Below are 25,795 nucleotides of genomic sequence, written 5' to 3'. Positions count from 1 at the left end.
GCATCACCTCTCCGTGTGTGGGGTCACCAGGAGTGGAAGCTGCTCCCCAACGGCCAACGAGGACAACGGCACCACCAGCTGTAACTCGCCACAGAGGAGTTCACATTGTGGTGCTGGCGGGGAATACGGAATGGGAGGTGAGCAGTCAAAAGAACAGACACCTGCAATCCCAGAGGTGCACGGTTCTAATCCACCAGGTGCTCTGCTGGGGAAAGGAGGGGCAATCTCCTCCTGTACCAGTCAGATCTGATTTGATGGCACACACACACACACGCGCGCGCGCACACACACACACACACACACACACACACACACAGAATAAAAAGAAAAAAAAAGAACAGCCACGTCCAGCCCAGGAGAAACTTGCCAGGGACTCCTACAGCAGCAGCGATGGTGAGACGCTTGTGACCAGCCAGTGGGGACTAGGAAAGGGCCAGGTATGTGGTGGTCAGCGAAGCGGATGGCCCGTGAAAGGAAGGGGCATGTGCATGATGGATAGACATACAGCCCCCACAGTGTATCGATCGTGTCTCCCCTGGATACGCCGTGTGGCTCTGGACCCCTGTGCCCACGGGCATGATCCTACATGGGCCTGAGGGTCTCTGTGAAGCTAATGGCCAGGGTTCGTGTTGGGTGCGTTTTGAGTCAAACTTCAGACAGAAAAGAGAGGAAACAGGCACCTAGAGAGAGATTACGCAGGTGAGGGGGGCAGAGATGGCTGCCCAGATGCCACAGGCCACATGGAGGGCCCCGAGGAGCAGGGAGGGGAAGTGGGTGGAAGCTTCCAGAGGTAGAAAGCCCCCCTCGGGGCTGCGAGCTGCCTGCGCGGTGGGAGGATGCGTTCCTGCTTGCTAAAGCCATCCCCTTGTGGTATCTCTCTTACGGCAGCCCAGGATGACCAGACAGATGGACTTGAACTTTCCGTGATCATCAGATGGCAAAGGGCCGGGCAACTTCTCATGCAGCCACACACAAGGCCACCGTGGCCCCCACAAGGAATCTCCAGTCCCCTGATTGTTTTCCTTCCCGTGTGCATGTGTAGACACGCGATGCTCAGAGGGGAAGCCTTCTAGAGTTGCCTGGGGAAAACAAAGGGTATGTTTTGCTAAGTCATGCCTGAACCAGGCCAGAGGACCAAGGCACCAGAGAGGTGTGTGGGGCTGGGACCTTGCGGCCAGAGTTCCAAGAGCTGAGTTCTCATTCTCTGGCGGGAGGGGTCTCTGCTGTACCAGGGAGGGTGAGTCCTGGGAGGAGTCTTGTAAGTGCTCAACAGTCTCCAGATGCCCCTGGCCCAGGACAGAACATTAAAGCAAAGACCTTCCCTGTCCCATCCCCTCAGCAAGTCCCAGGGGTCTTGGGGGACACGGAAAGGACTGAGGATGACCGACACAGTTTGAACCCTTTACTCCATCTATCATCTCCCCTCCTCACCACAAACCCGAGGTCCAGTCCAAATGGGGACAAAAGGCCATTTTCTCTCTGGCCCCATGAAAGTTTCAGCCCCAAAGCCAAGAGTCAGTGTGTGTGTGTACCAAAGAAAGAAAAGCAGGCTTTTATCCAACGGATTATTTCAAGGAAGCCCAAAGTGGGATAACTTGGAGGCAGCCGAGGGCTTTGAACTACTGAACTCTGGAAGAGCCACAGAGCAGCTCCCTCGGCTTTAGGAAGGCTCTCTCTGTAGAAAAGCTCCAGGGTTGACGGAATTATCTTAAAGATGACCCGAATGCCCAGCAGTTGGCAAATGGCCAAAGAAACTACGGCGCCTTCACACGCGGGAGGATGATGCCCAAGGATTCGTGAAGGACAGCACGACACGGTGAAGCCGAGTGACACAAGTCAGGCCCCACAGGACAACTGGTGTCAGATCACTGACTAAAGCCCGGGAGAGGTTCCCACAGGCAGAGACCTTCATCTCAGAGGCTGACAAGGATGAGAACACGGTGGAAACCGGCAGTCAACACTGGGTAAATGGAGAGGTTCTTCACAGGACGCATCAACCGTGTCACACATTCATCACATCAGTCAGTTACAGTCCACGTTACAGAACACAGTGTCTGTGAAAGACGGCGTGAACATCCGGTGTGATTTGTAAACTCGCGCTCAACTAAGACAAGCCTATCCACACATCCCAGCCGAGGCGCCCCGCCAACCTACCTCCAGTGTGCGGGCTGCGGCCCGGGCCGAGCCGGTAGGACGGAGCCGAGCCGCCCCAGAGGGACTCCAGCGCCGTCAGCATCACAGAGGCCGCCTGCTTCATCCTCCTCCACGGGGCACTCCCGGCTTGGGAACTCACCGGAGCCGGCTCACAGTGGACCCTCCGCTGGGCTCCCCAGGCTGCGGACTGCACAGCGGGGAGACTGCCCAGCTGGGCCCCTCCGAGCAACTGGTGGATTCGAACCTCCAAGAGGTGCTGTCTTCAGGTTCTGAGCTAAACCCCCGGGGACTACACAGCGGCCGGAGCCCCCTTCAGAGTGCGCAGTGCGTTTCAACTGCTGCCTCTCTGGCTAGCAGCCAATCGCTTAATCACCGTGCCACCAGGGCTCCTTATCTGTGCTGGAAATCGAAGCCAAACCCACAGCCCTCGAGTCCATTCTGACTCACGGGCGGCCCTGCCCTGTAGGACACAGTGGACATGCCCCACGGTGTCCCTGAGGCCGCCATCTCTACGGGCATGGGCTGCCACCTCGTCCTCCCGCGGAGCAGAGGTTTGCAGGTTCAAGGCTGGCAGGTCCAGACTGCTCACCTTTGGATTAGCAGGGGAGACCCCCGACCATGCGGCCACCCGGCGCTCCTGGAAGGCTGTACGCACGCTGTCCTCCATCCAGGTCTGAGGTACACTTCCTGTGTTATCAGCAAGCCCTCCCCACCCACCCTGGGCTTGGACATGACGCAGAGCCGGCCGCTCGCCCCCTCCGGGCCAGGAAGGGATAAACACCCAGTTTTGGTGCCTCCATTCCTGACTCTGCCTCGTCAGCTCCCAAGGCAAAGCAACAGCCACATTTGGAAGAAAATGGACTAAATGTGCCACTGCACTTGAAGGTGGAAGGGGAGTCAGAGACAAGCGCCATGTTGCCCAGACATGCAGGCTGCTCTGACCCCGACCCAACATTCCCCAGCTCGCCTCGCCTTGCCTCGCCTTGCCTCTCCCTTCAAATGCAGATTCCCTCCAAGAAATAAATGTCCACACAGACAAGCGGGCCACCCTGGCCCCGTCTCCACAGTCATCTCTCAGCCTGGTTTCTAGACGGCTCAGTGGCTAACACCTGCTTGCTGGGTAGGAAATCTTAACCATCATTTCATTTGAAACCCCCTTATTATTTCAGCATAAATTTGAAAAAAAATATTTGAAATGGTCCCATTCAAATGGAATCTGAAATGTGTTTGAATAAAGGAAAAGTCAGATTGAATCATTAAAAGCCCTCCAGATGGAGTAACCTAGTTGACCGGCAATGGGGTCAGGCGTTTGGGACATTGTGAGGCTGGCTCAGGACAGGGCAAGGTTCAAAGCCACTGTTCATAGAGTCGCTATGTGTGGATGGCACAAAACAACAACAGAGGCACCATCCGCCTGCTGTCTGCTAGTCTGTCATATGTGGTGGCTTGTGCACTGTTGTGACGCTGGGAGCTTTGACACTGGTACTTCAAAGCCCGGCAGGGTCACCCCTGGCAGTGGGGTTTCAGCAGAGCTTTCAGACTGAGAAAGACTAGGACAAAAGGCCTGTTGATCCACTTCCAAAAAATGAGCTAATACAAACCCCACAGACCACTACAGATCATCTACTGACTTCTGCCTTCTTAATCAACCCAAACTCCCGAGGCAGGAGTGATCTTTGTTAGATGTGATTGAAAAACCCAATACTCCCAATAAAATGTTCTGGGACCCCCTCATGCTATGTGCCCTCTTCTTTCCAGGGGAACACCTGTGAGTTTCGCCACGTCCATCAAAGCCTCAGTGCCAGTCTCCTAGCCCCCACCCCAGCACAATGCCCAGCACCTCTGCCCTTACAGGGACACAACAACAGACACTGTGCCCCACGGGATGAAATGTACCATCCCCCTCACTGCTCACAGACCAGACCACTGAGAGTGAAAGGGTTTCACTGGCTGACTTCCAGCAGTCGACTGCCAGGCCTTTCTTCCCAGCCTGTCTTAGTGTGGAAGCTCTGTCGACACCGGTCCAGCATCCCTGGACACACAGACCTCCATGGACAGGCCCCTACACCACATCTGTTAAATGAATGTACTTTATAGCGTGTGAAAAACACCATGATAAAATTGTAAAAATAAATAGCAAATAAGGCATATGTACAGGGCTGTCCTTGGTAGCATAATTTGATGTCAGCGTGAAATTGGAAAGGCCTTAAGTGTCCAGCAGTTGGAAAATGGTAAAAGAAATGATAGCAGCCACTACTCTTCGATGAGGCTGTCATAGCAGAGAAGGAGGGGAGTTTTGACTGGAGGCACTGAGTTCCTATTAACAGCACTTTGGAAAGGTTAGCAGGAACTGATGTCCAAGTCAAAGACTGTATGTAGCTGGTGTCACTGAGCTGGCACCTGTCTTGTTTATATTTCACCCTGCCCCACGGAAACTTAATAGAGAAGAGAATAAGTCACATCTTGTGAACCGATACAGAAGGCTATCCAAGCATACTGTATTTGGCACAAAGTGGGCTCCTAAGTATTTGTAGAATTTTAATGCAGAAGATCAAGGGCTACAGCCTTCAATATGAATTGAAGCTCAAAATCAAGAAAACAAAGATTCTCACCACTGGGCTGATTGGCAGCATCATGATACATGGTGAAGGGATTAAGACTGTTAACAGCTTTAGTTTGCTTGGCTCAACAATCAACACTGTTGATACCAGCAGCAAGGAAATCAAAAGACAAATTGCATTGGGAAAGTGTGCTGTCAGGGACCTATCCAGAGTACTGAAGAGCAATGGTATCATCTGGAGACTAACGTGTGCCTGATCCAAGCCATAGTCTTCGCAATTACTTGTTATGCATTAGAAAGCTGGACAATGACTAGGACTGATAGAAGGAGAATTGACGCCTTTGAGCTGTGCTGTTGGAGTACTGAATACACCGTGGACTGCCAGGAGAACAAACAGGTTTGTCCAGGAGAGGGTTAAACCAGGCTGCTCCTTGGAGGCAAGGATTCTGAAGCTTCAGCTGACATACTTTGGATATGTTGCAAGAAGAGACCAGTCCTTGGAGAGGGACGTCATGCTTGGGAGGGTGGAGAGACAGAGCAACTGAGGAAGACTCTTAAAGAGATGGATTGACTCATTTACTGGGGTAATGGGAGTAGGTGTGTCAGAAACAGTAAGATTGGTGCAGAATAGAGCGGTTTAGGGCTGTTGTACATAGGGTCACTATGAGTCGCAGGCGACTCGATGGCACATAACAACAACAACAACAAGTATATATATATATAAGTAAAGAAGGTTTGAGAAAGAAGGCAGTCATCTCACTACGCGACAAAGAACGGATGCCTTTGCATAACCATGGATGAAGAATATTGGCTACACCATGGACCCTCCAAGGACTGACCAATCTGTCTCGGAAGAATTACATCGAGAATGTTCCTTAGAGGAAAGGGTAATGAGACTTCATCTCATCACCTCTGGATGTCGTGAGGAGAGGCCAGACCCCGGAGCAGGGCACGATGCTGGGGAGCATCAGCGAAGAGAAGACCCCCAACAAGAAGGGCTGACGGTGGGTGGCTGCACAAGGGGGGGCTTGCAAACAGCAGTGACTGTGGGGGGCACAGGGCCTGACAAGTCTCTGCTGTGCTGAACGAGGGATGGCCACGAGCTAGAGCTGCCCTGAAGGCACCCAACAACAACAAACACACGTCCACGTGCCGTGACCTCGGCACCCAAAGGGATGCGCGCCACTGGTCCAGGAGGAAGGCGCACGCGCAGGGCCCACGCTGACATCTGGAGGCTTCAGTTCCCGCTCGCTGATCAAGTGTCTGGACAGGAGGCGGTGGTTGCCGTTGTGCTGTGTTGGCACCTGGCCGACTCGATCAGAGGCTGTCAGTCACACGGAGGAGACTGCTCATCTCTCCTCCGAGGAGTGGCTGGTGGATTTGAACCACGTGCTTTGTGCTTGGCAGCGCAGTTCCTTACCGCTAGGCCCCCAGAGCTTCCTTTATAGGAAGGAGGGTGGGGTTCACGTTAAAGTCTGTGACTCTGCAAGCATTCAGGGGCACAGTGATTCTTGCAGATTAGCAAATCAACCCTACAGAACACTGCCGGGGGACCCCTGCCTGTCTGTCTTGAGCACAGGTGAGGAGCCCCGCTGGCGCGACAGCCAAGGCCTCGCCTGGTAATGAAAAGGATGGTAGTTCGTACCCACCTAGTGCCTCCGAGGGGAAAGGCCTGGAGGTGCGCCCTGTAAATGCCACAGCCCAGAAGCCCCTACGGGCTGGCTTTGCTCTGTCACCTGGACCACTGCGAGTCGAAACTGACCCTAACAGCACCCGGCTGCAGGGAATGGTGCTAGTCTTAAAGCTGGAGGCTTTAGCACGAGGGGAACTCTACAACGTTCGCCAGAAACGCGCGGAACAGAGGGGCAGGGTGCTGTCTCATAGGATGGGACGCTCTGGAAAATCACGGATCCCTGACTGCTTGGCTGGATCGAAGACACACGTCACGCTTCGAGAAATGTCAAACTCAAAATCCACACCCTGCACGCTTACAGTTACACATGGTCCCAGAAGAGGCAAAGGGGCAGGGGCAAAGGAAGGCCGCGGGGCGTGGGGGTTGGAGTAGGTCTGCCTTCAAAGGGGCAGCGAGCACTTTCTGGGGGGTTGGGACCCCTCTTTGTCCAGTCTATGGGGGAGAGGACGAGGTTCCATCATCACAGAACACCACACTCAAAATGTGACCACAAAGGAAGGAAGGGCCGGAGGCACAAGGCAGGAATGAACGCGTGACGGAAGAATGAGTGACTGGCAGATGAAACCACTGCCCTCCAGTAGGTCCAAACTCACAGCGGTCCTGCGGGGAAGGACAGAGCCGCCCAGGGCGCACCCACGGTTGGGAATCTTTACAGGAACTGACCGCCATGTCTTTGTCCCTCGGAGCAGCTGGTGGGTGGGATCAAACCACTGACCTTGGGGTTAACCACAAGGAAGCTAGGCCTTCTCCCCCAAATGTTGCTATCTGAAATGGAGAACTTTGTGCAAGCACCCTCCTTGTTCAAAAGACACGTTAAAAAGCGCACAGAGGCAAAGAACTATCTGTAGTCCAGACATTTTTTTTCTCTCTCTCTCCTTTTAAAGTCATGAAACCAAACCCAGGGCTGTGAATTTGGTTCTGACTTCCGGTGGTGGGGCTTCTGTCAGAGTCCACAGCACTTTCATGGGCTGGCTCGTTAGAAATGGGTCACCAGGCCTTTATTCTGAGGCACCTCCAGGCAAAGACCAGTGAGCAAGTGAACCAACCAGGTGTGCTGCCCAGTGAGCAAGTGAACCAACTAGGTGTGCTGCCCAGAGACTCCACAACAGCCCAAGACGAGACTCCAAAACAGCTCGAGACACCGAATGACTGCGGGGGCGTGAGGCAACACAGCTTTGTCGTCTAACTCCGTACCATTTCACAGGCCAGGCCGCGTCCTTCTGTCAGCTTCCCCTCCACCCTAACTATTTATAAAGTGATAAAGACACTCTTAGCAGGCAGGCCACCTGAAAACAGGTGACAGGTCAAATTTAGTCCATAGGTTAATTTAGGAACCCAATATTATACCTGTGTCTCTTAAAAAAACAAAACAAACACCTCACCTTAAAGAAGCTTGGATTAAATAAGTGGACAGGTATCAAACAGCTCATGTCATTACAAATAACACTCTAGAAGTCTTGGTGTCCAGCTGGCCAAGGGCACGCTGCAAGTGGGGGCAGCCAGCACTGTCTTGTCTCCGGGGTGTCTTGAGGAGAAGGAAGGGGGCCGTGGCAGGTGTCCTTCACAAAGACCACCCCTATTTCCCCCTCGCTGCCCTGCGCCATGTGTCTCTCAGGACTCAAGGTCTCTGGCATTGCTTGCAGGTGGTGATGATGAGAGGTTAAGACCATTATCAAGGATGAGGCATCTGAATTTGTCCCTCTTCCAGGCAGAAAAAATGGCCAAAAGCCACGTTAAAAGATGCCCACCCTCTTCCAGTCGACAGGGAAAGCACACAATGCGTTGTAGAGGGTCAGCAAAGGCGAGGAAGACCCTCAGTGAGACGGACGACAGTGGGCTGCAGTGATGGACTCCCGCACAGCCAGATGACGAGGGTGGCGCGGAGCTGTTTGCAACAGGGAGAGCAAACCAAACGAGACACCACTTTATAATCACTTTGCTGAGTCGACCTTCAGTCAGTTCAAACTCAAGACACCCCCATGTGTGGGAGGAAACCCCTGCACAGCCCTAGCTCCTGTTGTTGTTAGGGGCCGTGAACTCAGCCACGACTGGTAGTGTCTGCGTGGACAACAGGGGGCCCTGCGCCATCACAACCTCCACCACGCCCAGTCGGGCTAATCTATCTCACTGGAGGTCAGTTTTTTCCTTCGTTGGCTCTTTACTTTTCTAAACATGTCGTCTTACTCCAAGGACTGGCCCCTCCTGGTTGTTGCTGTTGTTGTGTAGTGCTGAGTTGGAACTGACTCATAGCTGACTTTTCAGGGGGTTTTCAGAGGCAGTAAATTGCACTGGAGGGGGACTGCCCATCTTTCCTCCCATAGAGCAGCTGGTGGACTCGAACCATGTACCTCTGTGTTGGTAGGGCAATTCCTTACCACGAAGCCACAAGAGCTCCCTGGCGCCTCCTGAGAACACGCCCAGCCCCTCGTGGCCAGTACCCAGCAGGTGGGGCTCCTTGGGACTGGGGCATAACCACCGCTGTGACTGGAGACCTGACCTCGGAAGGTGGGGCTCTCCGGCTGCCGACCATCGTGTGCGCTGCATCCATGAGTCTGACAGGGTGGCGGAGGCTGATGGGACAGCCATCCCCGGGGTCACGGAGCAGCAGGCGATACCCACTGCCAGGGCAGGCATTCTCACTACTCTAATGCTCGCTGCTCCAGCCTGGCGGCTGCCAATCCTACCTATGGGCACTATGACCCTCGTCGAAGCTTGGGGCAGAACATCCAGCTTCCTGCTGCACTAGTGTCCCGTGTTTGGACCTTCTTTGGCCGATCCAGGACTGGCCTGATCAAGACGATGGCGCGGTTGGCCCAGCACATCACCATGTGCATCGGCACGGCCAGCAGCCCCAGCACAGTTCGGACCCTTGAACGTGAAGCTTATGAGACGTTATATAGCTCTGCGCCGTGAGAAACAGCCTGCGGTGCCAGAGTCTGGCTGACGACGTCACAGCAGTGCACGTGGGGATGGAGAGGCTGGGGCAACTAAGGATGCCACCTACACGTCTGCCTGGACCCTGCTGGCTATTCTGCGACTTTCTCCTGCTCTGGGACGACTTCGAATCGTGGGTGTTACAGAGAAGGGAGATGTGAGCGAGGCCATCAGGCTGATGGAGATGCGGAAGGACTCACTTCCAGTCGACAAAGGGCAAACAGCTAAGACTCAGAGACCGGCAGACGTGATCTTTGCTACTGCTCGGGAGTTGGTCTCTGGCGGCCAAAGCGTACGCTTTTCTGAGGCAGGGCAGTGCGGCGGATCCCGAGCCTTCACCCCGGCCCAGTTCCAGGCAGCGCTCGGCGAGTATGAGGAGTTAAACGTCTGGCAGGTCAGTGCTGCCTGGACGCGTGTCACTTTGATTCCAACCTCCTCGGAACCCGGGCGTCTACTCTGCACACCGCGCTCACTAGCGTTTCAAGGTTTAAGGATACAGTCTGGGGGGAAGGGGAAGCAGCCCCTCCTTCCATGGTTAGCGCTCACGCTTATTTTATTTCCTCTGCCAATTAAAAAAAAAATCTTTACAAAGCTTAAAAAAAGAAAAAGAAAATATGCCCAAGTATGTGAGATGAATCTTCACTCTTTTACCTCGAAGGAGCACCCTTGTTCCATTTTCTCTGAGAGACTTGTTTGTTCTTTTAGTCCATGCTGTTGTTAGCTGTTGTTGAGCTGAGTATGACCCATAGCGAGCCTATGAACAGCAGATCTGAACCCCGCCTGTCCTGTCCTGTCCTGTCCTGTCCTGTGCCATCTTCACCATCTCTGACATACTTGAACCCATTGCTGCAGCCACTGTGTCAAGCCATCTGATTAAGGGTCTTCCTTTGTTTCACTGTCCCTCTACCTTTCCAAGCATGATGTCCCTTTCTAAGGAATAAATAGCATCTCCTAGCAACATGCTCAAAGCATGTGAGAATGAAGCTTTACCATTCTGCCTCCAAGGAACACTCTGGCTACACCTTCTTCAAGACATATTTTTGTTCTTTTGGCTGTCCACAGGATATTCAGCACTTTTGCAACACCACAGCTCAAAGGCATCGATTCTTCTTCTGTTATCCTTATTCATTGTGCAGCTCTTAGATCCATAGCAAGTGGTCGAAAAGACCATGGCCTCAATCAGGTGCGCCTTGGTTCTCAAACTGACATCATTGCTCCTCAGTAATTTGGAGAGGTCCCTGACTGCAAACTTTCCCAGTGCAATATGTCTCTTGATCTCCTGACTGTGGATACCAAGTGTATTGATTGTGGATCCAAGTAAGAAGTCATTGCCCAGTTTCAATCTTTTCTCCATCTATCATGATGCTCCCTCTTGGTACAGTGGTGAGAGTTTTTTCCCTTGACACTGAGATGCAATCCACACTGAAGGCTGTCGTTTTTCTTCAGAAGTAGATCTTCTGCAGTCCTCACTTTAAACAAGCAAAGTTGTGTCATCTGCATAATGCAGGTTTATTGATGAGTCTCCCTCAAATCCTTATGCCACATTCCTCTTCACAGAGTCCAGCTTCTTGAATAATTTGCTCAGCACAGAGACTGAATGCGTATGGAGAGAGAACACAATCCTGACACGTTCTCTTCTTAATTTTTAAACCATGCAGTGATCTCTTGCTTTGTTTGCACAACAGCTTCCTGGTCTAGGTATAGGTTTCACACGAGCACAATTAAGTGCTCAGGGATCCCCATTGAGGAATGTCAGCCACAACTTGTTATGATCCACACAGTCAAATGCCTTTGCATATAGTCAAGAAAACATAAATAAACGTTCTTCTGGTATTCTTTGTTTTCAGCCACGATCCACCGGACATCAGCAATGATATCCCTAGTGCCATGGCCTCTTCTAAATCCAGCTTGAACATCTGGCAGTTCCCTATCTATATACTATTCTAACAAATTTTTAATGGTCTTCAGTCGTATTTTGCTTACATATGAAAATTAATGATAAATCAACTTTATTAGGAATGTTTTCATTCCCAAGAAAGTTGCCAGTTGGTCTTCCAAGTTTCCTAGTACAGTCTAGTGAGCACGTCCAGCGCTGCATCTGTTGTTTGAAACATGTTAATTGGTATCACATCAATTTCTCGGGCCTTATTTTTTGCCAATGCCTTTAGTGTAGCTTGAATTTTTTTTATTCATTACCACTGTCTCTTGATCTTATATTTCCTGAAATGGTTCAGTGTCAGCCAATTCTTTTTGATAGAATGATACTGTGCATTCCCTCCATCTTCTTTTGATACTTCCTGGACCAGTCAAAATTTTGCCCATAACATCTTCAGTATTCTAACTTGAGACATGAGTTTATTCTTAGGTTCTTTCAGCTTGAGAGAAATGTTAAAAGAGTTCTTCCTTGTTTATTTTCCAATTTCTGCTTTTTGCATATTCCGCTATAATATTTAACTTTGTCTTAAGCTGCCCTTTGACATTTTCCGTCCAGTTCTTTTATGTCAGCATCTCTTCTCTTTGTTTTGACTTCCTTATGCTCTAGTGCTATTTTCAGGGTCTCTTCTGACATCTATTTTGGAACTTTCCTTCTCCCTTGTCTTTGTAATGACCTTGCTCTCTTCACTGGTGAGATCCTTGATGTCATCTTTCATCATTAGTGTTCAAGGTTTCAAGCCCATACTTAAGATGAATTTTAAATTCAAGTTATAGCCTCAAGATCAGATTTTGGTACTTGTGGACTTTTAAACATTTTTTTCAACCTCTATTTGAACTTGCACATGAGTTCCTGATGATCTGCACCACAATCAGCACCTGGCCTGGTTTTCAGTGGCGACATCGAGTTTCTCCAAGAATTCCTTCTGCAGATGTAGTAAATCTGATTCCATTTTTTGAAGAACAAAAACCACAAATGGCAACTTTACACATAGACCTCACCAGATGGACTGCATAGGGATCTGACTGACGACTGTGGCTGTCCATGAGACATTAAGCACTCCTCATCAACACTACAATTCAAAAACGTCAATTCTTTTTTATTCACATTTCAGTCTTCTAAATTTCACAGGCATAGAAAGCAATTAAAAAGGCCACAGCTGGATCAGGTGCACCTCAGTCTTCAGACTGACATCTTTGCTCTTTAGCACTTTAAACAGGTCTTTGTTGTTGTTGTTGTTATGTGCCACTAAGTCCCCTGTGACTCTTAATGACCCTATGTAGCTCTGAAGCCTGCCCTGTCCTGAGCCAGTCTCACCCACTTCGATACGCCTACCCCTATTGCCCCGTCACTATGTCAAACCATCTCATGCGGGGTCTTCCTCTCCTGTGCTGTCCCTCCACCCTTCCAAGGACTGGTCCTTCCTGGCCACGTGCCCACAGCCTGTGAGATGGAGCTTGCAAATCCTCACCTCCAGGAACAGCCTTGGCAGTGGGTTTTCCGGACACGGCACACCTTTATCTTCTTCACTGCTGCTCCCATGGGTGCTGGCTGTGGAACGGGTGAAACAGAATCCTTGACAACTTCTGTCTTTTCTCCATATATGATGTTGCCTATTGGTCCAGCGAGGAGGCTTTTGTTGCCTTGATGTTGAGGTATGGTTTGTCCAGAGTCCGTACTTTTTCATCTGCAGTAAGTAAGGGCTTCAAGTCTTCTTTACTTTCTACAAGCAAGCTTGTGTCGTTTGTGTCCCAGAGGCTGTTGACGGGCCTCCTTCCAATCCTGACGCCGCATTCTTCTCCACAGAATCCAGCTTTTCAAATGATCTGTTCAGCATATAGACTGACTAGGTGTGGAGGAGGAATACAGCCCTAACACCCATCTTTCCTGATTGTAAACCAGGCAGTGTTCCCTTGTTTTATTTGTACAACTGCTTCTTGGTCTGTGTATAGGTTCCACATGAGCATTAAGTGGTCTCGGATTCCCATTCTTCACAATATTGGCCATAATTGGCGATGATTCTCATCACCAAATGCTTTTGTGTAATTAATAAAACACAAGTTAGTATCTTTCTTGTGGTCTCTGCTTTCAGTCAAGATGCATCTGAGATCACCAAGGATATCCTTTGCATAATAGCTTCTTCTGAATTCAGTTTGAATTAGTTTCTGATTTTTCCCTGTTGGTGCACTGCTCAACCTAGCTAGTAGGTGGGCACTTTTACCATGACTAATCCTGAATGCATGCAGTTCGAATCCACCAGCTGCTACATGGGAGAAGGATGGGCAGTCTCCTCCTGTTCAGTTAACTGTTTCTGAAAACCCACTGGAGGGTCAGCTATGGGTCAGTCAACAACAACAACACCATTAATGGAGAATAACAAGTGCTGGCAGGTTGTGGAGGAAGCAGTTCTCATCTGTTGCTGGTAGGAGTGTTGAACAGTACAGCAGCGGCTGTGGGACAGAGTGAGGGTTTCCTCAAAGCTGAACAGAGACTTCCAGGTCTGCACCCAAGAGAAAGAGGGACACGTGTTCACATACGAGGCCAAGGTGGAGACACCACCAAGTGCTCATCACTTTGACAGATAGGGGCCTGGCCCAGCCACTGGAGGATCATTACTCAGGTGTAAGAAGGAACTGAGAGCTGATACACACAAAAGTGCTATTTCCCTGGGCAAACTCCCTGTTGCTGTTGAGTTGGTTCCAACTTGAGACGACCCTCCATCAAGTTTCCGGAGGCTGTAAATCTTTTTTAAATTGTATTTATTTATTCTTTTTATGTGTATACCGTCAAATTGGATCTGACTGGTACAGGAGGCGATTGTTCCTCCTTCTTCAGCAGAGCATCTGGTGGGTTTGAACGGTGCACCTCTGGGATTGCAGTGCAGTTTCCTACCACTAGGCCACCAGAGCTCGCCAGAGGCTGTAAATCTTTAGGGGAGGACTCTGCTCGTCCTTCTCCCTCGGAGCTGCTGGTGAACTTGGACCACTGGTCAGGAGACCACTGCTTCACCAGAGCTCCTGATCCTCGAATACCTCATGTTAAAAATGCCAGACAAACAATCAAAAGACCACACATCATTACTCTGTGGTGGACATGAAGAGTCCAGGACACGTGAGCCCATGGAGATGAAGGACAGATGAGGGGTGTGGTGGGGGCAGGAGGAAGAGGACATGACCACTGATGGAGTTTCAGAGGGGTATTTTGGGGGGATTATAAGAACGTTCTGTAACTAGATAGTGGTCATGATTACATAATATCTTGAACATATTAAATATGAAAATTAGTTCATATAAATGATACTTCTTTTAATGAAAGGCATTAAAGGATAATATTTAATGTCATTAAAATGAAAATATATTGAAATCCCACTGAATTGTACATTTAAAAATTATCAAAACAGTAAACACATTCATTGTTGAAATTATACACAGCAACACACATCAGTTCAATTGTTTCTGCATGTGCTGTTCAGGGACAGTGATGACACTGAGTTGTGCCTCCACTCTCAGCCTTCTTCCCATCAACATCAATGTCAACACCAACATCAACATCATCACGGACATCACCACCAACATCAGCATCACCACCAACATTTATATCAACATCAACACCAAGACCAACATCAACATCAACATCAACACCAAGACCAAGACCAACACCAACCTCAAAACCAACATCAATATTAACACCAACATCAACATCAACATCAACATCAACACCAAGACCAAGATCAATACCAACATCAATATTAACACCAACATCAACACCAAGACCAAGATCAATACCAACATCAATATTAATACCAACATCAACACCAAGACCACCATCAACAGCAAAATCAACACCAACACCAACATCAAAACCAAGACCAACATCAACAGCAAAATCAACACCAAGATCAAAACCAACATCAACATCAATGCTAATACCAACATCAACATCAATACCAAGACCAACATCAACAGCAATATCAACACCAAGACCAAGACTGAAACCAACATTAACACCAACATCAACATCAACTGCCCCCTAAGACAGAGCACTCCACGTTATTACAACACACATATTTTTAAAGACAACACCACAAGTTTTGGCAAATGCCAGACAAGAAGATACTGTAGCAGCCACAATTGTTCCTCTTGTCTTGCCCAGAGAAAGGGGGGTGAGTGACAGGTGACATTCTGCATCACAAAGAAAAAGTCAGGCAAGAGGACTGACAAGGACAACAATGTCTTCCATATATTCAGAGATGAACTTTGGTAACAAAGTTGCTCCTGGCCCATTATCCCTGAGGAGACCTTGTTGCTCAGTGATAAAGTGGTTGGCTGCTAATAGAAAGACTGCCAGTTCAAATCCACCAGCTGCTTTCTAGGAGAATGATGAGGCAGTCTGGTCCTGGAAAGATTACAACTTTGAAACCCTGAGGGACAGTTCTACTCTGTAAACTATGGGAACCAACTAGATAACAACTGGGCTTTTCCCCCCCTGCTGTTGTTATAGCAACCTAAAGAACCTTTCTCTGAAAATTTCCATGACAGGGACAGGGACAGGCAAAAGGAAGCCTGGGAGATGCTGAGTGGAAGGCACCAAGCGCTTGGCTAGACGTGTCCGGTGAAGAGAGGAGATCCAGGGTACAAAGGGAGAATGAAGGGATGCCAGTGGAGGTGTGTCCCTGCCAGAAATCTGACATGAGAAGATCCCTAGTTCAGGAGCGAAGCCAAGACTTTCTGGGCCACACCCAATGTGAACGTTGCCACGTGAGAGAAAACAGCAGGTAGTTTCTGGAAGATTCCACAGGCACGAACAATTGGAAAAACGAAAGAATCCTTCTCGGATAATGTCTCAGACATCAGAAAGAATATATTTTAAAAAATGACCCACTGAATTTAAAAGAGGGAGAAAATCTGAGATTAAGAACTAATAACTTCATCTGGGTTTAGGTCAGAGGAATCCTGGCTTAAAACTGGGTGGAGTTAAGGGGAGAGAATCTAAGTTGTACAAGAAACCAGGTAGGAGAGAGAGTTTCAGGGTGGGATCCAGCTCAGGCTTGACCTGGAAGGGATCAGTCCAGGCAAGAGGACCTCGTGTCCCGCAGAGGCATTGTGGAAGGCAGTGACCCACCAAGGCTGGCCCTAGACAGAGGTGGCCCAGCACGGGGTCACAGTATAATGGACGCCTCTGGTGGTGTGGGAAGCAGGTACAATGGGGTCAGCACTGAACTGCTAATCCCAAAGTTGGTAGTTCAAATCCACGTGCTGCTCCTCAGGAGAAAGGCGAGGCAATCTGCTTCCATGAACATCACAGCCTCAGAAACCTTACGGGACTGTTTTACTACGTCCCATGGGGTCCTTCTGTGACTGAGTCAGCTTGACGGCAATGAGGTTGTTTTTTGCTATTAATTAGGAGAAGGCCCTTGGTGGCACAGATGGTTAAGTGCCTGATGAGTAGACAAAGGGTTGTAGGTTTGGACCTACAGAGATGCCTTGGAAGAAAGGCCTGGCAACCTACTTTCAACGATGCAGCAATTGAAAACCCTCGGAGCGCAGTGCCAGCCTGCACTCAGGAGGTGCCCAGGAGTGGGCCCGGTCCTGGCACAGCTGATGGCAGGGCAGCCCCGGGAATGTGGGGGTGGCCGGAAGTGGGTCCAGCCCTGGCAGCCGCTCAGAGCAGCAGCGGGATCGTGGGGGGCCTGCCAGGCTGGTCTGAGTGTGGGGACGGAGGACAAGCATGGACTCGCAGTGGTGTAAACCAGCCCAGCAGCTCCTGGGAAGCAGTGGGTGAGCCTGCCACGTGAGACAGAGATGTGGGCCAAGGTGGCGTGGAGGTCCCTGCTGGGCTGCCGGGCTGCCATCCATGTGGTGGTGGGCCACCTTTCTCCCATGGAGCCCCTCAGTGGGTTTGAACTGCTGACCGCTCAGTTAGTAGCCAAGCCCTTGACTGTCACACCACTGGGCTCCTTAGCTAATATAGTGAAAACAGACCAAACACACGACCATTGAGTCCATTCTGATCCCGCCATCCTCCACTGGTCTCTGAGCTCTGGGCTTCACAGGAGTGGCCTGTCCTTCTCTTTAGGACCATCTGGTAGACCCACCTCGACCACCACCACAACCACGACTACCACCACCACGAGCAGCCCAGCTATGGCACCGGGGCTCTTGCGATGCGTCAGATTTACACTAAGGGAACCTGGTCTATATTTTCCTTTTTAAATGTGGCCTTTTCCTGGCACAGGGATGAGGGTCCTCAAAGGAACCAACCAGTGGGCAGTTGACAAAGGCCGGGAGAGCCCCCAGGCCCAGGAGAGGTGGGCAGTGGTCACTGGGCCATGGGACACGCCTGGCAGACAGTGGGCACTCCCCAACATGAGTCACATGTGGTCTCTGTCCTCCACGTCTGACAGAGAAAGGGATGTGAATTCAAATGACTGTCTAAGTGATAAGCTAGATGTGTACAGCCCACAGCCCTCAGGGCAGGACACAGGAAGTGCCCTGTCTTGGGTGCCACACGACACACTGGGGTGGAAGGTGGTGGCGAGTGGGTAGACATGGTCTAGTTCAAGGGCAGGACTAGGCAACAGCTGAGGCAGGTGCGGATACCGGGGGACACTTGGTCTCACCCCACTGCTTGAGTTTGTTCCAGCATCTGGGCAGTGAGAGCCCCCATCCCAGGGAAGGAATGCCCTGAAAGGGGTGGGGAGACTGGGGCTGTCTCTGGATCTGGCCCTTTTCTGTCTCTGTTCATTCACGCTGCTCTGGGGCGGACACTCTCAGCCAGGGCTATTCGTGCAACCTTCAGGAGTCCTGGTGGTGCAACTGTAAAGTGCTTATCCAACCAAAAGGTTAGTGGTTCACACCTACCCAGAGGTACCCCAGAACAAAGTCCTGGCAATCTGCTGCCGGAAGCTCACTGCCTTAAACGCCCTGTGGAGCGGTCCTGTTCTGCACACACAGGCTTGTGGTGAGTTGGAATTACACCTTGGGGTGCTGGGATCCATTAGCTGCCCCTCAGGAGAAACGCATCTGCTCCCATAAAATCCCAGCCCTCGAGACCACACAGGAAGCACCTCTGGGGAAAGTGACAAACACGGCTGCCTGGCTGGCATCACAGCGACACACCTCTTTAGAGGATCTTTCGTACATGTTGTGGTGAGTATTCATCCTATATACAATGTTGCAGTCTGCTAACGTCAACATTCTCAGATGTTCATTTGCCAAGTGTTGTTCACAGGGTCGCTATGAGTTCTACTCAACTCCACAACACCTAACAACACAACAACAACAACAACTATGAAAAAGGCAGTGGACGGGGGGCAAGGTGGGAGGGGTATCTGACTTCAGAGCCCAGGGCAGCAGAACCTGCTCAGGACAGAAGCCATCCTAACAGAAACTCAGCCGGCACGACCTGCATTGCAAAACCAAACCTGCTGATGTTGAGTCAGCACCAAGACCCAGTGACCCTACAGGACGGGCCAGAACTGCCCCACAGGGTTTCCGAGGCTGTAAATCTTTTTTCTTTTCTTTCTTTTTTTTTCCAGGCTGTAAATCTTCACAGAAGCACTGTTCTCTGATGGAGCCGCAGGTGAATCTGAACCACTGAACCTTCAGTTAGCAGTTTTAACCTCTGTGCCGCGTGGGCTTTGCAAAGACCCCACACTCACAGCCCGCGATCTGCTTCTACATCTTGACGGCCTCCCCGTGGGTTCCAGAGGCTGCACGTCTTCATAAGGGAGCACCTGGGGTGGTCTGCAGGGCTTCGCGCTGCTAACAGAGGACGCCCCTCTCTGTTAGAACCCTCCAGCCAGTGGCCCCCGCTGGGCAATCTTTACAAACTTGGAAACCCAGTTAAGGGCCATCTTTCAGCAGGAGACTGCCCATCTTGACCCTGTGTGTTGGCTGGTGGATTTGAACTGTCCACCTGTGGGTCAGCAGTCCAATAAAGTACAAACTATGTCACAGGGGCTCCTTCTATATTGCAAAAGGGGACTGTTAATTTGGACTAAAAAAAAATTATGGAGTTTGTTTAGCTCCAAGATCTCAGACAAGGGGCTGGGGCTTGGTGCTGGTCCAGCCAGGTGAAGGGCGCTGGTACGTGGCGTGGGCCCAGGTTCCCATGTGTTTCTCACTCTGCGGCACACAGGAAGCTTCACAGTACAGTGACGGCCCAGCCTGCCCCATCCTCCAGGAGCCTAGAGTGGAGAACAGGCGACATACCACGCGCCCAAATCCCAACCACGGCCACAGTGGCCTGGGTACAGTGACTGAGTGGTTGTCCTTCTGGCCACCAGGGCACCTAATGATACAGGCCCAAATGCCCAAAGGCTGAGGGGGAGAAACCTTTTCCTGGATCCTGCTTTTTTGAGAACACCGATTAGTTCTACAGTGAGAGAACATTTGAAGAGGGTCTCGAGAGTTTTCCTAAGCAGAAGTGGCTCACTGGAGGGGGACAGGAGGGCATCAGGCTTGCAGAAGGTGACCCCACTCGGAGGAGAAGCAAAGGGTGGCAAGATGGGCTGGGCTGACGGGGCCTTGAGCGCCGAGCTAGATTCCACGTGGTCTCCGCAATGGGAGGAGGCTCATCACCGAGTGTGGTGAAAGCCCCAAGGATGCGGCTGTTCGCTCCTCCTGACAGCCCAGAGGCAGCCGTGGCCAGGAAGGTGGAAGGAGGCGGCGGGATGAGTAACACTCAGGAGATGAAGCCAGGGCAGGTTTCCCCAGGGAGGCCAGGAGCAGAGCGGAAGGGAGGACCCTGGTGCTGAGGCCGAGGTGGGGTAGCATGCTTCCCGTACAAGACAGGAGGGCTGGGCTGTTCCAACAAGCGGCAGGACAAGGCCTCCAGGAGCCACTGGACAGAGCAGGGGGCCAGCTCACACACCTGGTGGGTTTGAGGACAAGGCCTCCAGGTGCCACTGGACAGAGCAGGGGGCCAGCTCGCACACCTGGTGGATCAGAGGACAAGGCCTCCGGGCGCCACTGGACAGAGCACGGGGCCAGCTCTCACACCTGGTGGCTCGGGAGATGCTTCTGGAGGTTGTGAGATGCTGTCAAGTCAACCATGTCTCAGTGACACGACGAAGCACAACCCCTGTCTGCCCCATCCTGCACCGTCCTCCTAACTGTGCTCAGCTGCTGTTGTCACTGTCAGTCCATGTCCTTAAAGCCTTCCTCCACTGTCACTGACCCTCTACTCATCTAAGCACGATGTCTTCTCCCAGGATTGGTTCCTTCTGACAATGTGCCCCCCGTGTGTGAGATGATGTTGCACCCCGTTGCCGCTAAGGGACGCCTGCACCTCCTTCAACACAGGTTGGTTTGTTCGTTCTGTTGGCAGTCCACGGTGAGCTCAGCATTCTTCACTGACACCACAGTCTATTTGCCTTTTGTGTTTCTTATTCATTGACCAACTTTCACATGCACAGGAAGCAAGTGAAAGTACCATAGCTTGGGCAGGTGCACCTTAGTCTTTAAGCTGGCATCCTTTCTCTTTGGCATGGGAAAGCGGCCGTTGATAGCAGAGCGATTTTCTGCAGGTGAAGGCCCTCTGTTGCTGCGTTGGTCCCTGCTTCACACTTCTGCATCTTGCTAAGCTCGCTACCTGCTGACTGCTGAGTTTCCCGCCATGCCCCAGTCTCCCCATGGTGCTCTGTAACCTCCTGAGCTGGTACCTAGTTGTGAATGTTTGTCAGGTGTGGCCAACTCAGCGCCAGGTAACGGTGACCCTCAGCGTGACCTGATGCCACGATGCAGTGCCATCTTCACGGTAGGTGGCATGTGGGGTGCATCTGTTGTGTCAGCCCGTCTCACTGAAGTGTTCTCCCTGATTCCCTAAGCCTCACTTCACAAGCGTGAAGGCCTTTTGTAGGGACTGTTTCCCTTTAGGGGCCGGTCATTCTTGATGACCCAAGTCTCCCAGGCTCACCCCCAGGAGTACACCTCCTGTCTGGACCCGAGGGGTCTGCAGCACAGCTCGGCCCTGGCGTACACCCTGGTTTGCTCCTGAAACGTGCCCAGGTGCACGCGTTAACCTCCAGTCTCAACATCAATTGCCAACGGCCACTAGCTCTTTCTCCAGAATCTTCTTCCCTCTTAACTTTCCACAGGGTGATATATTAATACTTTTAAATGCCCAGCTAATTATAAGCTCCTCAGATGTTTAACATTTCGGGCCAACAAATAGTTGCCAGATGAACGCAGACTCCTGAGACTGCTTCATAAAAAGATGTCCCGAGCCTGGTGGATTCTTCCAGAAAATGATGTGTCCTTCTTCAGATGGGGAGCAGGTCCCTTCCTGTGATGGTGGGCCGGATCCGGGTCTTGTGGGTGATGCAGGTGAAGCTCCGGGCACTATTTCCTCGGTGTTCTCCAAGAACAGCGTAGTGGTAATACAGGTCGGCAGTATGAGTTCACCAGCTGCTCGTCGGAGATGGAGGAGGTGGAACTGACCCCAGGGCAACGGGTGCTGGGTGACTAACTTAGGGGGTAACAGTTCCTAAGGCTTTACCCCATGGGTCACTTTTTGGATAAAAACATGTCTTTGGAAACACAGTGCTATTTCTAAAAGACTAACAGTTTGTGTTAAAGAAGCAGCGGCAGCACATGTGTGTGGTATGAGGGTGTTAGGAGTGGCTGTCGATGTCACCAGTGTCAGGTCAGCACATTTCCAGAGGGCGACAGACGCACCTGAATCAGGACTTCTGTTTGGTCATAGGCCGGGGTTCTTTTGGGGGACAAGTGCCAGGCTTCTCTCTTCTTCCCAGGAAAGGTCTAAGTCTGGCCTTCCCGGCCTCTGTGGGGCCCCATCGCTTCATGGTGACATGGATGCTCTGTCCTTGAACTTGCCTTTGCCCTCTGAGCCTCATTTTCCAACCTCTCCTGCCAGCTGAGTCCCTTGCAAAGCCCCTGGGCTGTCTCCTTGGTTTTGTTGGGGGGCTATGGGCGGTGAACATGGCCAATGTTCCTGGCTACTGACCAAGAGGCTAGAGGTTCGAGTTCACCTGGAGATGCTGCGAACGAAAGGTCTGGCGACCTACGTCCTCGGCCACACGGGGTCACCAGTCGTGCTGGATTTTTACGGCCCTATCTGTGACTCCGTCCTCACTCACACCCAGTCTTGGGCCACGTCATCTGTTCTCATGACCTTCATGCCATGTCTGTGATACAGCTCCGAAGTCCTGGTCTGTCACCTGGCCCCTCTGCACTGGGCCCTGGGACCTAGCTGCTTCAGGGTGTCCTGGTAGCACAGTGATGAAGCATCTGACCAAGAACCAAAAGGCCAGGGGTTCACACTTGCTCTGCAGAAGGAGGATGTGGCCTTCTGCTTCTGTGGCCATGACAGCTTTGGGAAACTTGGGTGGCAGGTCCACTCTGTCCTACAGACTGCTGTGAGTCAGAAACACTGGCCCAGAGACGGGCAGTGGAGAACTGTCCCCCTGGGTGCCACCCCCCTCCCCACTCCACAGGCACACACTACACTACCGCCTCCTGTACCAGCATCTCCGGGTCTTGAGCTCACAGAGCGTCATGTCTTGCTCAATCTCCGACGGCTGACCCCTGGGCACAGCCCTCACTGCTCATTGTGTCACCTTCAGCCAGCCCACAGGCATCACAGAGACTCCGGCCCCCGATGACCTCGGCACGGCAGAACCCATGCTGCGCAGTCCTGCGCCATCGTCCCTGTCACCGGACGTGTGACCCACGGCCAAGGCTGAGTGTCTCCATCACTGAGCTCTGACCTTACCAGCCACAGCGTTCTCCTCCAGCCATCGGCCCTCCTGATGACGCGACCAAAGTGAGCCAGGGGACCCCGCCCTCTGCCGCCCCAAGGGTCTCCATGGTCTGACGCCAGCCGCCCACTGCCCGGCCTTCCTTCTTGACCTGGAAGCTCTGCTCAAAGCCGCTCAGCATCTCAGCAACACAGGCTTCCACTGACCACTGGGTGGTGGGTACACATGATGGGCACTGGCCGGGGATGACCCGGGGTCTCCAGTGGGGAAAGTAAGAATTCTACCACGGAAACACACCCCCCCCAGCAATCCGGCCTCGTTTGGAAACTGTTTCGTCACCCTTGTTGGTCTTTGATCTTTGTAACCTCTCAAGATAGTGCTTGATGAATGAATGAATGAGCAATGAACAAACGTCAGGATATTACAGAGATGAACGTTCTCAACGACCTGGCTCATAGGCAGTACAGCATCCAAACTCTGCCCAGCAGCCTGGAGACCTCACCCCTGCCTCGCCTCCACACTGCTGCCTTCCTCTGCCCCAGGGTCTTTGCACCTGCTCTGAGGCTCTCCCTCTGAACTTCACCTGGGCCCTCCTCCATCAGCCTGCACTGCCTTGCCTCGGGCTCTGTCGCTGCTAGGTGCTATGGAATCTATTTCCAGCTCCCAGCAACCCGATGAGACAGAACAGCCTGCCCCAGGGGGCTTTACAGAGGCAGGGACCTTTTCACTTGCTGCTTATGTTGAACTTATTCATGCAGACCACACACCAACTCCGGTCTCCCCGCGTCCAGTCCAGGGCCACTGATGGCAGAGCAGTCCAGCCTGCCTCACCCTCCTCTTCCGAGCCAGCCCTCCCCGACGGAGGTCAACTCACTGCCCCCAGCGCCCCCCCCCAACTCTCCTCACAGGCTGCCATCTTCCCAGCAGGGCCCTGGCCTGTTTCCCGTGGAGCTGCTGGGTGGGTCTGAACCTCTGAGCTTTGGGTTAGGGGCCAAGCACTTACTTACCACTGGGGCAACAGGGCCCTATGTAGCCCCTATCCTTCTCTTTAGGGTAATGCGCGCGTGCGCGCACACACACACACACACACACACTCTCACACTCATATGTCCACGCTCCAAATAAGGCAGAAATCTTAATATAAAAAACACTGTGTGCAGCACGTCAGGGCCCCTCTCCCTGCGTTACTCGTATGCGGTTTTAATGCCTTTCTGGCTCCGCTCTCACTGTGAGGCATGGCAGCTGCCTCCTGACCCTATGGTCCCACTGCCATACAGTCGACCCTGATTCACAGTAACGTCTGTGCCGTTTCCGAGGGAGGAGAACACTCATCTCTCTCCCCGAGCTCAGCTAAGGACTCGAACCTCTGACCTTCTGCTTAGTAGTGAAACACGTCTACCAACTGTGTGTGTGTGTGTGTTATTTGCAGCAGTGAGAGGTCAACCATTTCAGGACATTCACAGAACTCACAGACACACGCAAAAAATGAGGCCTGTCCGAGGTCAGATAGCCCACTCTCAGGTACTGATCAGAACTGAAGGTTGGAATACAAATCTGCCCAGCAGTGTCCGCAGTTGCCCTTCTCACAACTGCTTAAAGGTGGAAATGAGCTAGACGCTCGCCGACAGTGACAGAGAAACAATGTGGTCCACACACAGGAGCGCTGACACTCGGCCACAGTGAGAAATGCAGTCCTGACGGTCACGCGGGTGGGTGGGGCATCAGGCGTGTGGTGGGGGCATCACGTCATGGGGGGGCATAACGTGGGTGGGAGTAACATCACATCAGGGGCGGGGCATCACGCAGGGGGAGGGACACCACTCTGGGGACGGGACACCACTCTGGGGAGCAAGGCCCACGTTTTGGTTGATGGGCACCACACTGGAGGCGGGGCCCCATGCTAGGTCCCCCCTCCCTGACCTCCCCCCACACACACTGAGGGGCGGGGCGCCACGCTGTTGGGGGCAGAGCTGGAGAACCACGAGATGCACAAACCCAAATCCAATGCCAAGGCCAGTTCAAGCCCACAAGCGGCGCTGCGATCCTGAAGCCTGTGCTACAGAGTCCACCAGCTACTCCTCCTGGGCGATTAACTGCCTCTGCAAACCCGCTGGAGGGTCAGTTATGGGTTGGTCCTGACTTGATGGCACACAACAACAACAAATCTTTCCGGGAGAAGACTGGCTATGGTCCTCCTTCGGAGCACTTGCTGGATTTGAACCTCCTACCTTTGGGCCAACAGCCTGATGTGTGGCACACTGCCACCAGGGCTGCTGTGCGCAAAACAAGTCAGTTACCAAAGAACTGTGTGATCTCACGCAAAAAACAAGAAAAACAAAACAACCCGATAGGAGCCAAACGCATGAATCGGTTACTAGGGTTTAGAGCTCTGGTGGCCTAGGGGGAAGAAGCTATGCTAAATCTCAAAGGCAAATGGTTCAAATCCACCAGCTCCCCCACAGCACAGGGGACGAATGGGCAGGCAGTCTCCTCTCATGTGATTTACTCCCTCTGAAAACCTGCTGCAGGGTCAGCGAGGGGTTGGTTCTGACTTGACAGCACACAGCAACAGGGGTCGGAGCTAGAACGGGCTGGAAGGTAGTGAGTTGGGGACAAGAGGGCAGAAGGGGCATGCTTCCTTTGGTGGACCTGAGCTTATGTTAGTGGTGCTGGGATGACAGGGACAAGGGGAGCAAGCGAGCTGTACAAGCGGAAGGGTGTTGTCAGTGCCCCTGAGTGACACAGAGACGCTGTTGGGACAGCAGAAGCTTTGGTTTCATTGAAGCAAAACCCACATGA

At 52.0% G+C, this 25,795-nt stretch overlaps 1 pseudogene; it reads left to right on the top strand.

The window, feature by feature from the left end:
* The first annotated feature begins 2,632 nt into the window (after nucleotides 1–2,632).
* LOC102851205 lies at nucleotides 2,633–22,964 on the top strand (annotated as a pseudogene).
* The last annotated feature ends 2,831 nt before the right edge of the window (nucleotides 22,965–25,795 follow it).

This window comes from Elephantulus edwardii, unplaced genomic scaffold, assembly GCF_000299155.1.
Source record: "Elephantulus edwardii isolate Elephantulus edwardi_28Jun2011 unplaced genomic scaffold, EleEdw1.0 scaffold00185, whole genome shotgun sequence".
Lineage (NCBI taxonomy): Eukaryota > Metazoa > Chordata > Mammalia > Macroscelidea > Macroscelididae > Elephantulus > Elephantulus edwardii.
This window is presented reverse-complemented; position numbering and strand designations above follow the sequence as displayed.